Here is a 12,813-nt window from a genome sequence, read left to right as displayed (position 1 = left end):
ACCGACCGACCGACCGACCGACAGACAGACAGACAGACAGACAGACAGACAGACAGACAGACAGACAGACAGACAGACAGACAGACAGACAGACAGACAGACAGACAGACACAGGACGGAGGGAACTGGAATAACTGGGTTACACATAGCCCTGATAAGTGAATTGCAGCCATTCGTTAATTCCTAACGTGGTAATTGCCTTGGGAACTTATTCCAATTTTTTTCTCTTTTCCCTAAGTAAACTACAAATCTGCCGAAATCCACCAGTCTCTTGACCTCTCCTGCTTCAGATTTTTGAGGTTACCTTATGGTGTGCATTAAAGGGGACTTATCACAAGGCGTGTAGCCCTTTTAGCTGCCGTGTTGTTCGGGGGCACGCGTGGAAACACAAATAAATAACTTCTGCATTCAACAACCTCGTCTGAACTTGTCCCGCAGTTCGTCAAATACTGTAAGTCTTTAGTCCGACCATGCCACAGATTCTTGATGGCTTGTACCACATGCTGCACAGAACAGACGTCACCGTAAAAGAAACAACGGACTTAGTGCGACCTTTTTTACCTTTGCTTAGTATATGAGGCTCACTGTACTTTCTCTGTCCTGCCTGCTGGAATTTTCTTGTTTTCAGTAGGTCACAAAGCTGAGCAGAGACTTTTCCTTTCTTATTCCCTAAGGAATGCGTTTGGCCTCAATGCCATTTTGTCCATCCCCCGTTTCTGTTTGCAAAGGGACCTTTTTCTACGCTTTTTACGAATCAGTTCAACGGCATTCAAGTTTCATAGAAACCTTTTCTCCGTAGCTGCCTACATGAAGCCGCATAGCGATAAATCGCAAATGTTCGCAAATATATCACGTGGACGCTTTGTTTTTCCTAAGTTTCGTTCGTTGTCCTCTATATACCGAGCCATTTTGTTCCTATTTGTAGCAGGTGTCTTTGGGTGGCTGCAGAGCTTTCTAGGCGCCTGCTTACGGAAGCTTCGATAGTCTGCCACCCATACATCGCTATTAGCCTGAATATTTTCCCGGTCTATCGTTGGGCGTCATCATAAGGCTTTCTGTGTTGGTAGGAATTCTCTTTAATCTCAAGCAGTGGTTTATTTTTCTGTTTTCCATATCGATGCGCACTGGAATGGCTTGATAGTCAACATATAAGATACATACCAATATTTGAGGTTACTGTTGCCTTTAAGCAATCCTTTTACAACACAAGTGATCCTTCTCCGAACTTAGTTCTCATCGAATTATCTGTAGTACGTCATCCGTTAATGATCTCTTTGAGGCTTTCTGTGTGTATTTTGTGCCACGTAGGATGTGGAAATGAAATGAAGGTCACTAATGTACAGAATTCTGTGTAGCTAAATTTTTGATTGCGGTATTGATTCATGCTTCCCCATAGGCATAAACTTTACGATTCAACTGTGATGAGCGCTCCCAATATTATTTATTACTTCATCTATACTTTTGTGACAGGTCCGGGCGTCAAGAGTTTTTTCGATGGTAGAAGCTTCAACTACGTACTAGGCGACGGTTTTTGGAGGATCCCGAATCAGGCCGGCGAACAGTTGCTCCTTTGCGTCACACATCAGAGAGGTGAGCTTCTTTTCTTCAGTCTTGTCAGTGTTGGTGCTCTTGAAAAGCCGGTTGAATTCTTATACATACGCAGTCATGGTTTAGTTTGGGTGTTGAATTCGTGACTGCAGCAGTACCTCCGCGCTTTCTTTCTGTACGACGCTTGTCACCGTACGGAGTAGTTGCTTCCGGAAGGTCGTCCAGGTCGTGAGGGAAGATTTGTGGTTTTCAAGCCATGTTCTGGCAGGGCCGTCCAATGCAAAATAAACGTTTCGATTCTTGGCACTGTCGTTCTAGGCGTTCAGCGCTGCCACATGGTCGTGAACGTTCATCCAGTCTTCTGCATCTTCGTGCGGTTCTCCTTGGAAAGTCGGTGGCTCACGGGGCTGGCGAAGCGCGACGGACGTTGACCGTGCACCAGGTTCCATCGTTGAAGGAATATCAGAATAACAGGTTAGCACCTCCACCAGATGTCACGTAGTGCTGACTGCAGTCCAGAGAATAGGAAGACAGCCAAAATGGCTTCTAAACATAACTATTTATATGGGCTGACTTGCGCCCGCAAAGAACTGAATGAGTCAGCGACGACGTAGGAACAAGCGCGCTCGGTGGCCGTCCAACCGAATGCCGCCGTTCTCGACCAAGTTGAATTTAAAGCTAGTAGCGAACTTTCAAGATAAAGCGCGCAAAGTTGCTAGAACATTCTGGAACAACATAGAAGCGGCTCCGCCTGGATGCGATGAATCGAGATAAATCAAATCTCTTCTTGCATCACAAAGAACATAATAAAGCGGCGCGCCTGCAGCTCTCAAGAGTGAACAAACACTAGAAAGGTTTGCGATATCTTCCGATAAACGAAGCATCTTCGAGGTCTATGAGATGCGATTTCATGAAATCTTGTAGTGCTATATCTTCTGTTTCAATATTTAGCCTGATCTGAAACCACTTTATTGGCGTTCTGGCTCTCTGCACTCTATGAAAAGTGTAATTTTCTGATTCTCCCCTTTTTGCCTTTTCTAATAATGACACTCATATTCTTTCTTCTGGCTCCCGTTTCTGCACTCCACTCATCTTTTGTGCTTAGCAAAGGGGCTCGGCGGTGAAACATTAATTTCGAAAGCTTTCATTCAAGCATTGCTCTCTTCACCTGAGCACTTTCATGATCATGATATCACCAACCTGACTACACTCACAGCAGATGATGATGTTGAAAACATTTATTGAAAGCCACAATGCCTTAGTTGAAGGGAAGGCTGATCTGATGAGAAAAAAACTGTTCCATGTCCCACCAATTAATCCCTTCCTATGCCAGCTGCGGCTGCCCTACACTCACAAACCTCTTAATCTCATCAGCTCACCTATCATTCTCCCAGCCGCTGCAACGCTTACCTTCTCTCATAATCTAACCCGTTACCTTTAAGAACAATCGGCTATCTTGCCTTCGCTTGACATTCCCTGGCCTATCCCGCCCTCTTAAATAAAAAAGCAAGCCAACATTTACGCAAATTTACGTCCTACAGTTCCTATAATTCCGTAATTAGATTCAGTGATGTCGCGTTAGAACACATTTGGTTTTTGAGTGCAGTCACATGAAACGAACGGAGTGTGAAGGCAGACTATATAGCGGCAGGGAGATTGGTGCTGTTCGACTCTCCGAATACCGATCTCTGTGAAAAAAAAGATAGTTTCACTTGAGTTGCATCATTCGGGTTAATCATTGCACAGTCAGCGATGCAGTCTGTGACCTAGGAAGAGAAACATTGACGGGCAGACCTTTACTAACAAGGTGCCCGGTTCTCCTACACAAAAAAAGGCTCGCATCTGATCCATACAAAAAGCACAAAATTCATGTCGGCAAAATAAGGTCAACACAGCTAGTAGAAAAGCGACAGCCATATAACGACAACGAGTGGTTCCTGCAAACATTGCATGAAGCATTTATTGTCTCCTTAAGAGAAACTCTAGGCCGATCTGACAATCCTGAAGGCCAGAAGACAGGCGGAAGTCGAGAATCGTAATGCGCTGAAGTGTGCCGTGAGGCGGTAATCCTCAAGGAAAGTGGGTACGAAGCATCACACGCATCGCCATATTGTCACGTATCATTGTAGCGTCTGTTCGTTCGCGCAAGGCCGCAGAAAAGGGGTGTTATCATTTTTGTTCCTGACGCGAGAAGCGACCGGACTAATCTCGATTGTTCACAGCCATGAACAGCTGCATCTATGTGTTTCTAGATTACTCTAGATGATCTCGACCTGTTATCTCGAAGTTTCCTTGCCGGCTTTAAATTGAAAGATGCCGAGAGCAGCGGGCATTCGTAGTTCGACGACTGACGAGCACGTTTGTTGCTTACGCCGCCGCCGAGTGATTCAGTTCTTTTGCAGGCGCAAGTCAGCCCAAATAAAGAGCTTCGTTTGCAAGGCTTGTTGCCGTCACTACAACGTGACATCTGGTGGAGGTGCTGGGTAACCATCCATGTTCCGGACACCCCCTACAAGTCGTGACGCCAGCACTCTGAGTCATTCACCGCAGGACCTGAGTCCAGTCCACCGCGCAAGCAGACGTCTGCTAGGTGACGCACCTGTGTTCGGGACTCTGCCGGACCCTGCCCGGAAGCGAAAACCAGTAGCAACGTCCACCATGAGCTTGCCCCAGACGGCGACTCCAATCATTTCTCACCAGCCCAGGGTGCCACCAACCTTCGACGCTACGCCTGGTACTGACCCGGAAGAATGGCTGGAAGAGTTTGACCGTGTGGCTATCTTCAACAACTGGGACGATGCCACTAAACTTAGGTACGTCTTCTTCGCCTTGGAGGGACCAGCAAGAATCTGGTTTGAGAATGAGGAAGCTAGCCTGACGAACTGGGAAACCTTCAAGGAGAAGCTTCTCAAGACCTTCACAAACGTCGTGCGAAAGGAGAGAGCGCAGCAGCTCCTTCAGTCTCGCATACAACACCGAAATGAGACCGTTGTAGTCTACACTGAGGAGATCAAGCGTCTCTTCCGGCGGGCCGACGCAAACATGAAGGAAGAAGAGAAGGTGAAGTTGCTTATGCGAGGAGTTAAAGAACAACTCTTTGCGGGCCTCGTACGGAACCCACCCAAACCCGTCGCGGAATTCGTCGAAGAGGCATCCACCATGGAAAAAACACTTGATGCCAGAGCCCGCTAGTATGACCGCGAGCAGCGCTTTTTATCAACAATCTGCATAGACACCGCTAACATCGATAACCTGCGGCAGGTTATACGTGAAATTGTGCGAGAGGAGCTCCGACGATTGCTGGCAACAGGAACGCAGCCGCAGCTCACTTCGCTCACCGACGTCATCCGGGACGAGGTGCAACAGGCGTTGGGTGTGACACCGACCACCACGCAGCCTCTGGAGCCTCCAGCCATGACTTACGCCGCAGCAGTGCGGCGTCCCGCACCTCGACGACGGGACCCAAGCCCCTATCGCCCTCAGCCAGCTGCGCAGGACCGCCGCCCTATCGCCCCAACCCGACCATCCTACGAGCGTCGCACAGGGCCGAGGAAATGCGACGAGTGGAAAACACCCGACCAGCGCAGCCCTCTATGCTTCCACTGCGGCGAAGCCGGTCACGTCCTCCGGCACTGCCCATACAGAAGACTGGGCATCCGAGGGTTCTCTTGCGACGCTCCACGACCTCGACCCGGCCAGCGACCAGCCGAAATCGAGGAGTGTTTGCGTCGGGAAGGATGCTCATCGCCAAGCCGCCTATCACGTTCCCCGTCGCCATCTTCACCGCGCTTTGTATCTCCTAGCCGAGGTTACGCGATGCGTGGACGCTCCCCCAGCCCCGAAGGTTAAACTGAATAAAGCAGCCTCTGGAGGTGAGGCTGCTTCTGAGCGCAAGAACAAAGATCCTCCATCGACGAAAACGCAAGACCATGCCTCAACTACGACGACAACACCGACGACGACGACGACGACGACGCGGCCAGTCTTGAACCTTATACCACCGCCCAGAGAAGTAACGTCGGAATACGCCGACCGCAGTCTCACTGCCCGACGAAGCCGAGGTCGTACACCGAAGACAACGTGCAATACGAAAACGAGAACAAGTGACCTCCAGTGTTGGTGGACACCGGAGCTGACTACTCCGTCATGAGTGGGCCACTCGCTGTCCGACTCAGGAAGGTAACAACAACTTGGGATGGCGCGCTGATCCGCACCGCAGGTGGCAACCTGATTACGCCGTCAGGACGCTGCACCGAGAGAGTTACTGTAAACGGGAGAACCTATGCGACAACCTTTCTGATCCTACAGCAGTGCTCGCGAGACGTGATTATGGGAATGGACTTCCTGAATGAACATCGAGCGATCATCGACCTTCGATCTAAGTCGATCAAGCTTTCCACGGACAAAGCCATACATGTTGCGACGAGCGCGATTCATCACGTTGCCTTAAACGTCCTCGACGAAGCATTGAGCGTGCCGCCCCGATCAAGTGTCCTCACCTGCATAGGTTTTGGAGACATCGACAATGCCGAAGGCGTCATCGAAGGGAACACCCAGTTACTCCTGGATCGAGGATTGGGCGTCGCAAGGGGAGTCACCGAAATCCGACATGGCCAAGCCCAGGTGTTGCTAACCAACCTCACCGAAGAATACCGGCATCTCAACAAAGGTACGGCGATCGCTTTCCTCGACGAGCTGGCAGACATCAGAGACATATTTGCCCTACCCGACCAACCCGTAGAACCATCTGACCAAGGCCATCAACCAACGTTTGATATCAACCGAGCATTACCACGGAGCAGACAAGACCAAATACGCAGTCTTCTTCAAAAGTACAGCGATTGCTTCTCATCAGCATCGAATGTGCAACGAACCCGGCTTGCTAAGCACCGCATTGTCACAGACGAACACGCCCGACCACTGCGACAGAGCCCCTACCGCGTATCGCCGCTAGAACGCCAAGCTATCAGCAAGCAAGTTGAGGAAATGCTTCGTGACAACGTCATCCAGCCATCGAGGAGCCCCTGGGCAGCACCAGTCGTCCTAGTGAAAAAGAAAGACGGCACCCTTCGCTTTTGCGTCGATTACCGCCGCCTGAACAGCATTACGAAGAAGGATGTCTATTCCCTCCCCCGCATCGACGATACATTGGACCGGCTGTGCAACGCTAAGTACTTCTCATCGGTGGACATGAAGAGCGGCTACTGGCAAATTGAAGTCGACGAAAGAGATCGCGAGAAGACTGCGTTCATCACACCATACGGACTCTTCGAGTTCAAGGTGATGCCATTCGGCCTCTGCTCTGCCCCAGCGACGTTCCAGCGAGTAATGGATACGGTGCTCGCAGGCTTGAAGTGGCAAATTTGTCTGGTCTACTTAGATGACGTTGTTGTCTTCTCCTCAAGAAGGCTTCAGATAGTGCTGGAAACAATCACGTCTTTAGGACTAACACTGAAACTAGAGAAGTGCCACTTCGCCTACGAGGAGCTTCTGTTCCTTGGTCACGTCATAAGCAAGGATGGAATTCGCCCAGACCCTCAGAAGACGGCTGAGATCGCAGAGTTTCCACAGCCTAATCACAAGAAAGCTATACGCAGATTCCTTGGATTGTGCGCTTATTACACGCGATTCGTGAAGAACGTTTCGCGCATCGCTGAACCTTTGACCCAACTTACCAAGGCTGACGTGCCTTTTAAATGAGAAACGCGGCAAGCGGAAGCTTTCAAAGAGCTGACGCGCCGCTTACAGTCCCCTCCTGTGCTCGGGCACTTTGATGAAAACGCCGAAACCGAAATGCATACCGACGCAAGCAGTGTGGGCTTAGGAGCGGTCCTCGTCCAGAAAAATGGAAGACAGGAGAAAGTTATCGCGTGCGCTAGCCGTTCACTGTCGAAAGCCAAGGGCAACTATTCGACCACCGAGAAAGAATGTCTCGCCATTATTTGGCCCACGTCGAAATTTCGCCCCTACCTGTACGGACAACTACGGATGGAATTTTTTATTATTGAAATACTGTCGCTTGCTGGAATGTTTTTTTGTCCAATATCATATTACTTTAAATTTTGTTATTTATGTGCTGCACACTGCTGCATGAACTGTTTTGGGGAACTGTGACCTCATCAGGCCTTACCGCCTTTTGTCACAGTTCCCTCTTTCATGTATTTGAAGGAAAATAAACCTCAAACCTCAAACCATTCAAGGTTGTTAGCGGTCACCATGCTCTGTGCTGTCTAGCCAATTTGAAAGATCCCTCCGGCCGCCTTGCTCGTTGGAGCCTGCGCCTTAAAGAATTCGACATAACTGTGGTCTACAAATCTGGCCGCAAGCATTCCGACGCAGACTGCTTGCCGCGAGCCCCCGTCGACGCAGCACCGGAAGAGGAAGACGGCGACGCTTTCTTAGGACCGGTAAGCGCCAGCAGTTTCGCGCAGCAGCACCGCTCGGATCCTGATTTGCAAAGCCTAGTTGATTATCTGAAAGGCAAGAGCGGATCGCCTCCCCGAGCGTTCCAGCGCCAACTGTCGTCCTTCTTCTTTCACAATAATGTCCTCCTGAAGAGGAACTTCGCGCCCAACAGGACAGTGCATCTTCTTGTCGTGCCCAATAATCTCAGGAAAGAAATCATGCAGGCATATCATGATGAGCCGGCTGCAGGGCATCTCGGGATAGGTCGCACGTTGCACCGTATACAGGAGAAGTACTATTACGTGAAAACGTGCCGTGAGTGTTAGAGACGCAAAACGCCTCCGACTAGACCAGCCGGACTCCTGAACCCCATACCACCGCCAACTAAGCCCCTTCAGCAAATGGGGATGGACCTCCTCGGCACCTTTCCGACTTCCTCATCACGTAACAAGGGGATCATCGTGGCCACGGACTACATGACCCGCTACGCCGAAGCAAAAGCGTTGCCTAGTGGTACCGCAATAGAAGTTGCAAAATTTTTTTCGAACAAATTCTCCTGCGACACGGCGCCCCCGAAGTGCTCATCACAGACAGAGCAACGGAATTTACAGCGGAGCTGACGCAAGCCATTTTAAACTACAGCCACACAAGCCGTCAGAGGACAACTGCCTATCATCCACAAACCAACGGACTCACAGAGCGTCTGAACAAGACCATCGCAGACATGCTCTCCATGTACATCGACGCCGAACACAAGACGTGGGACTCCATTCTGCCCTACGTGATCTTCGCCTATAATACTGCCGTCCAGGAGGCAACCAGGTTTACCTCATTCCAGGTGGTATACGGCAGGAAGCCCACGACAACACTCGACGCAATGCTCCCGCACGTTTCCGACGAAGAGAACCTCGACGTCGCCGGCTACCTTGCTCGCGCCGAGGAAGCCCGAAGACTTGCGCGGCTTCGCATTCAAGACCAGCAGCACACCGACGCCCGACGCTACAATCTGCGCCGACGAGACACGCATTACAAGCCAGGTGATCGTGTTTGGATATGGACGCCAGTTCGCCGCCGTGGATTGACTGAAAAGTTGCTGCGATGCTACTTTGGCCCATACAGGGTTCTCCGTCACATCGGTGACCTCGACTATGAAGTCATCCCCGACGGCACGATAGCATCTCAGCGACGCCGCACACGCCCGGAAGTCGTACATGCCGTACGCCTGAAGCCATATTATGAACGCTAAAGGACTCCAAGTTTGCATTCTCCGTGTTTATTTTAATTTTAAAGCATGGAGACGATGCTTCTTTGGGAGTGGGGTAATGCCACGTATCATTGTAGCGTCCGTTTGTTCGCGCAAGGCCGCAGAAAAGGGGTGTTATCATTTTTGTTCCTGACGCCAGAAGCGACCGGACAAATCTCGATTCTTCACAGCCATGAACAGCTGCATCTACGTGTTTCTAGATTACTCTAGATGATCTCGACCTGTTATCTCGAAGTTTCCTTGCCGGCTTTAAATTGAAAGGTGCCGCGAGCAGCGGGCATTCGTAGTTCGACGACTTACGAGCACGTTCGTTGCTTACGCCGCCGCCGAGTGATTCAGTTCTTTTGCGGGCGCAAGTCAGCCCAAATAAAGAGCTTCGTTAGCAAGGCTTGTTGCTGTTTTCCTGACTGCTGGACTGCCGTCACTACAACGTGACAATATCATAACCTAAGGACAAGAAAGAAGGGATGATCCCAAATTCTTGTTTTATAGGTTGCATACGTCCGAACAGATAGGGCTGTACACTGAAAATAAAAGTTATTTGTGGAGATTCTAACGAAATCAGAATTCTCTTTGTAGCTCGCAGAAATGAAACAAACACCCATAGTTAGCCGCATGTACTATCGGGGACAAAAGGGGGTACACTCCACGCGGTGGGAGCCGGAGCAACGAAAAGCTGCGTTGCAACGCCATACAGGCGGCATCTGGGGTCGAGACAGCCAATGCGTGACGTTTATTATCAGCAGGCATGTCGCTTCGCTCGTTTCAATGTTTCGTGCTTTAGCTCGCCAAAATGCCACAGTTTTCAGTTGCTCCGGCTCCCGTCGCGTGAAGTATACCACTTTGGTCCCCGATAGTACATTGGCTATCTATTAATAATTTCTGCAACCACCACCACCATGTTACCATCGGCCGACCTGTCCACCTTTTCCGATCATTAAAATTTCTTCCTGTCTCTCTCTCGCCACCATCACCACCACCGCCAGCTAAAGGCTACCTAAGAAATCGTGATTACCTGCATTACCAAAAAAAAAAAAGAAATCAGAGCGTTGCATGATTGCTCATTCGCTTGAGTGCAGTTTCAGACGTCATTCAATTTAATCGCCTGTGAAGTGCCGAGATAATGTATTATTGACAACGCAAAGAACAGAACGCTATGTGTTGTCGCAAAAAAACGTTCGCAATTCAAAACGGCTCGCCCCCAAATCGTTCAGATTTTACCCTAGGTATCCGTTCAAAGATGCTTGCATTTAGAGAAGAAACTCGTTATATTTGCGTTACCCGCACTTCTGTGCCGCATTGCATCGTGTGATGACCAAATTTTGCATACTGGTTCCTTTCCTATATTTTTGCTCATTCATCCGGCTTGATAGCGAGTTTCACCTGACGTATTGTAATCGTCGTTTCTCTGAATCTACTCGTATGTTTTCGAAAGACGTTCGCTGCTAATTTCAAGACTGGCACTCAAGTAATAAGTCGTCATACTGCTGTTGCACGCAGTATTTTAGTGGGGCTACTGCCTCATGAAGTTAACCCGGGATGCATTTTAATCAGATGGCGAAGTCCACGCAGTATGCAGAAAATGAAAACTGTAAGGACAGCCTTCGTCGGCTGCCGTCCTGTGAAAATGTAGAAAAAGCACCAGTTTTCTTGTCGCCAAATTTTGCCAGTGAACGAAGACACCGTATTCACTAGACGCGCCTTAGTTCAATCCAAACCATCCAGCTGACATGGCGGAGTGGTTAGTGTGCTCATCTCACACTCCGGAGACCCTGGTTCTATTCCCCAACTCCACCAATTTCCTACTCTGTGTTATTTATTTATGGGGTCCGACTAGAAATTAGGCTAATTGCTTAACCGATGTCATTCTAATCCCATCGATGCACTGCGCCCCAATGCTGCTAACGCCAGCTTCGAAGGCCACAAGTGGCGTACCTCCTAGTGGCGCCATCTGTCGTAGACAAGTCAAACTGCTCGGCGCCGCTACCGACGGCGCTGCCATCTGGCGGAGCGCTGCTGAAGCAACGCTGTTCAAGGTCATCCGTCCCAACCGACCCGGGCTACCCGACGAGGCGAAGCCTACAATAGTATTGCTAACGCAATAAAATATGTGTTCTGCAAGAATGCCTTCCACGTATTCTAAGCCGAAAGGCCCTATGAACAACTGCAAATATACTGCTATGCTTTCCAGCTGTCACTTGGGCTAAAGACGCGAGCGCCGACGATCTACGATGCCTACGATGCCTAAGCTCGACATATATACATGGCAACCGACGAACCAAGAGGGGCTCCGGTCTTCATACCATACTTCCGGGAAAGTTATGTGACAGGACAAAGTATTGAGAGACTCTGGCTATGACTTGGGCGTGGAAAATATACTGAGGAGCTTTTCCATCTGCAATTCAAATGTTGACACCTCATCCTCATGAAAGCTAAATGCCATTTGGAACTTCCATTCCCAGCCGCACACCTGGCTTTTCAAAGTGCTTATCTTGTTATTCTAAGTGTAAACCCGACATATATTTAGGCATCTGGGGCACCATAGGTTTCCCCATTTTTTTCATGAGCAGTTAATACAGCGATAGAAAACAAGTCATTATCTCCTGCTCTGGTCACTCATGGCGGTGTAGCGCAACGCCCAGAATGCAGAGAGCTGTCATGCAAGGGAAAATGATAGTAATGCATGAATAGGAGCCTCCGCTCGTGCGCATGTGATTGAGAAGATGAAGCCCGCACGAAGCAGCCTGGCGGATATGCGTGCTGATGAAAGTGCGCTGATAGACATAAATCGAGCTGAAGCGACTTCACAGCATTTACAATTTCCCGAATGTCAATTCATTGTACCCTAAGTGTTCCCGTCTTATCATGCCGGAGAAAGAGTATCAACTATTCGTGGGCCTTTCCCGCTGTCTCAATGGAGAACAAGGCCATCACTCCTTCTTTATTACCTACCCTGCTGAAAAAAGTTCTATGATGCAATAATCTCATACAGTTTATCATACAAATATCATAGACTTATCATACAAATCATAGAAAATTATCATTGAAATGTCATAAATTTCGGCAAAATCATAATCATCATAGAGATGTCATAGAATATGATACAAATTGTATGATATATCATACATATTGTATGATATTCTATGATGAATGATCTATGAGGTTATTGCATCATAGAACTTTTTTTCAGCAGGGTATTTTTAGTATTTACGCGGATAATGCAAGAAACAGGATGGAATCAAATGACAGCGATCGTTGCACGGTACCAGACAGTAGCATAGTTCTACAGACTATGACACCGGTCGCTCAACTCCGTACATACACTAAGGAATTGAACTCTTGAAGGCCATTGCTGTAAAAGAACCAATTATTCGAAATTTGTCTCTGTGTCCACTATTTCTGAGACAAACGCGCGTTACAGGGGGGCCAACTGCTATAGTCTTAAACAACAATTTACTTCGGTTGCAATACCTTTGTTAGAAGCAAAACGCGTGAACACGTACCACACACGGACGGGTTTGGAGTAGGTTGCTACGGCCAGGACGAACCGTCTTTTGTTCACGTAGGAGTCACTGGAACCGTTGCCAGAATTCAAG

The 12,813-nt window shown here is 49.0% G+C and overlaps 1 pseudogene; it reads left to right on the top strand.

Annotated features, from left to right (window-relative positions):
- LOC149363134 (uncharacterized) overlaps nucleotides 1–11,465 on the top strand; it is a 35,950-nt pseudogene extending 24,485 nt beyond the window's left edge.
- The last annotated feature ends 1,348 nt before the right edge of the window (nucleotides 11,466–12,813 follow it).

Source organism: Amblyomma mixtum, chromosome 2, assembly GCF_055824585.1.
Source record: "Amblyomma mixtum isolate Tamu chromosome 2, ASM5582458v1, whole genome shotgun sequence".
NCBI classification, from domain to species: Eukaryota; Metazoa; Arthropoda; class Arachnida; order Ixodida; family Ixodidae; genus Amblyomma; species Amblyomma mixtum.
The sequence above is the reverse complement of the archived record's forward strand: the minus strand, read 5'-3'. Positions and strand labels throughout refer to the sequence as shown.